The sequence below is a fragment of the Pyrus communis genome, chromosome 7 (assembly GCF_041283825.1).
Source record: "Pyrus communis isolate YQ-2024b chromosome 7, ASM4128382v1, whole genome shotgun sequence".
Lineage (NCBI taxonomy): Eukaryota > Viridiplantae > Streptophyta > Magnoliopsida > Rosales > Rosaceae > Pyrus > Pyrus communis.
This window is the reverse complement of record NC_142571.1, coordinates 7,647,734-7,650,282: the sequence shown is the minus strand read 5'-3', so window position 1 is coordinate 7,650,282 and position 2,549 is coordinate 7,647,734. Positions and strand designations below refer to the sequence as shown.

General features: G+C 36.6%; 1 long non-coding RNA gene across 1 annotated transcript; it reads right to left on the bottom strand.

Moving 5' to 3' along the window:
* Window positions 1–769: 769 nt before the first annotated feature.
* On the bottom strand, window positions 770–2,042 carry LOC137734201 (uncharacterized). Its single transcript, XR_015964785.1, has 2 exons — window positions 1,430–2,042; window positions 770–1,330 (listed from the first exon to the last, which is right to left on the bottom strand). It is a non-coding gene; the product is annotated as an uncharacterized LOC137734201 (long non-coding RNA).
* Between the last annotated feature and the right edge of the window lie 507 nt (window positions 2,043–2,549).

The following is a 2,549-nucleotide window of genomic DNA, read 5'->3' as shown; positions in this document are numbered from 1 at the left end:
AATCTTAATGTACTCTTTTTCCCTACGATTACTAGCATTTTTTCCACTGGGTATTTGCTACCTAACTAGGCTTTAAAGAGGCACCCACCTTGGGTTGATCATATCCCTGATGACGCCCCGTAGACGTTTCTTTTGACTTTGCATTACTCACACATTTTTCCTTATACTACGGATTTTGTCCCTACTCTGGTTTTTGCCATAACCTTAGGGTTTTTTGTGGGACTTACTTCCTTATGTAAGTTCCCACCTTATTGAGAATAGTGTGTTCCTTAGAATCAATGTCAATGAGTCGACTTCCTCAACTTCTACATAATGCTGAATTTACCTTGAGTATTTACACACTCAAGGGGGAGTGTTGTAAACTTCCTATTAAAGTGTGATTGTGTAAATCCCAGATTAGATTTGATTCTAGTTATCCTTTCCTATTACAACTTGTATTCCTTGGGGATAAAGGATTCCTTTCGCCTTATTACTATAAATAAAGGCACTACGTATGAGGGATAACATACACATTCCCTACATTCCTACAAACACATATTTCTCTCTACACTCTCTCTCTCTCTCTCTGCCGCCAGCCCCCTTCCCTTTGTCAGATAAAATTGACCACAACACTTGTTACTTTTCTCTCGCAACACACAATATATTCATTGAAAGGATGGGAGGAAGCATTTGTTTCATCATAACCTATCCTAAATACACATCCGAACCATTCAACCAATGGCTCTATTCACAATAATTTCAAAAAAATAAAAAATACACTTCACTGAAATAAATACAAAAAGAAAATGCAAAGTTTTGAGGTCTTAATAATTTACAAATACATATGAATTTGCAGTATAGTTACATTTTTTTGGGATATAATAAAATACATACACGATATTATGTATATTGTAATCATAGTTTCGGTACAAAAGTTCTTCATTGCAGGCATATAATTATGAGTTTTTGAACCCTACTACTCATGAATTCCTTCTAGCACGATTGTAATGAGCATCACTAATCACTAAATAAATTTCTCTAGAATCCTTGATTTGAAAGGATCTGGGGGACGAAAGGCTTCCAACCGCAAATTGGAGGACGTACGGATCTCGTTCAAACCGTTATCTCCCTTCTCTGACTTGATAATCTGACGTTCCCAAGAACGTTGCCTGCAAGCCCGACTTCCAGAAGATGCCCTGGCTCCTCTCCACCTTCGTGTATTAATTGACCGATCTGATTCAAGGAAACGACATTCTCTAAAATGACCTTGGCAAAGACAAGGCCACGAAACTCTGGTGCTCTCGGGGTATCAATCACGGTATCCTCTAAGGTCGACAGAACAGTTTCAAACCTGGGCAGATAAAAGAAGAAAATAAATAATAGAAAAACTCACAATACCGAGAAGACCGTCAATTTCAATAACCAAATGCAGATGGAAACTTTCCCTTACCCTTTGATGAGCTGAGATTGACTCACAGTTCCATGATGGGTCTTTGTAAGGTTGACTAGAAGCTTTGCCAAACGATGTCTTTCAGCGTCCTTCCTCTCAAAAGAGTCTGTGACCCAAAGAGATATCATCGACGGATGGAAGCTTGGTGAGTTCAACTCTTTAATGCATAAAGTAACGTCTTTCTTGTCTCGAGCACTGAAAATAGAAAGGAAAACAAAATTAAGTAAGAGTTGTATAATACATCAAACCATATATATGTAGAACGTAATCTAAGACGAGTTCTTGGAAAGCCAATGACTGAACATCAACAATATGTATTTAAATCTTTAATGTCAAAGATTGCGAGCATCCACCAAGGTCTGACTCTGACATCAAGTGGATGCATCAGGGCAAGAATGAGTTGTTTTAATATGGTAAGAAGAAAGCAGGGGAAAACGAGGCTGACCACAATTAAACTAAACACATTTAGATGTAACATTACTTGTCATTACACTCACTGCATTCAACTCAACCTTGAAGTTTCCAAAGTAGCAGGTCAAATGTTGTACAAAGTCTACAATTCTCCATGCAGAATAACTTCCCAAGGTTTCTCAATATCCTTGAATGCACAACAATAAATTGAGCAAAACATTACGAAGGCAGATAACCCTCCAAAAAATTAAGACATACATGAAAAATGATAAAATTATCCAAACTTATTTCTATATCTGCGCAAGTTATGCAAAGAAACCCTATAGTATATTTTTCAATAGATGTGAAAAAAATAAAAATAAATAAACATTTAAACAATTGCAATCATGTGGTTTAACTAAAACAGCAACTAAAACAACTGGCCAACTGTATAGGAAGTGAATTTTCCAACTGAGATCTAACAATTACAGATGAGTTGGTTACCAAGAGGAATGTTAGAGTAGATAGAAATCACTGTCTTACGGCCTACATTCTTTTATTTTCTTTTCAAACACAGATATTCAAACTTAAAGACCTCTCCCTACACCTCACTCATCCCATGCCACTTGAGCTTTGCTCATGGATCCCATATTCTGACACCAACTATACTAAGATACATATTACTTAGCTTATATACTAAATATCGTTCATAGGCTTCTCAAAATATTCG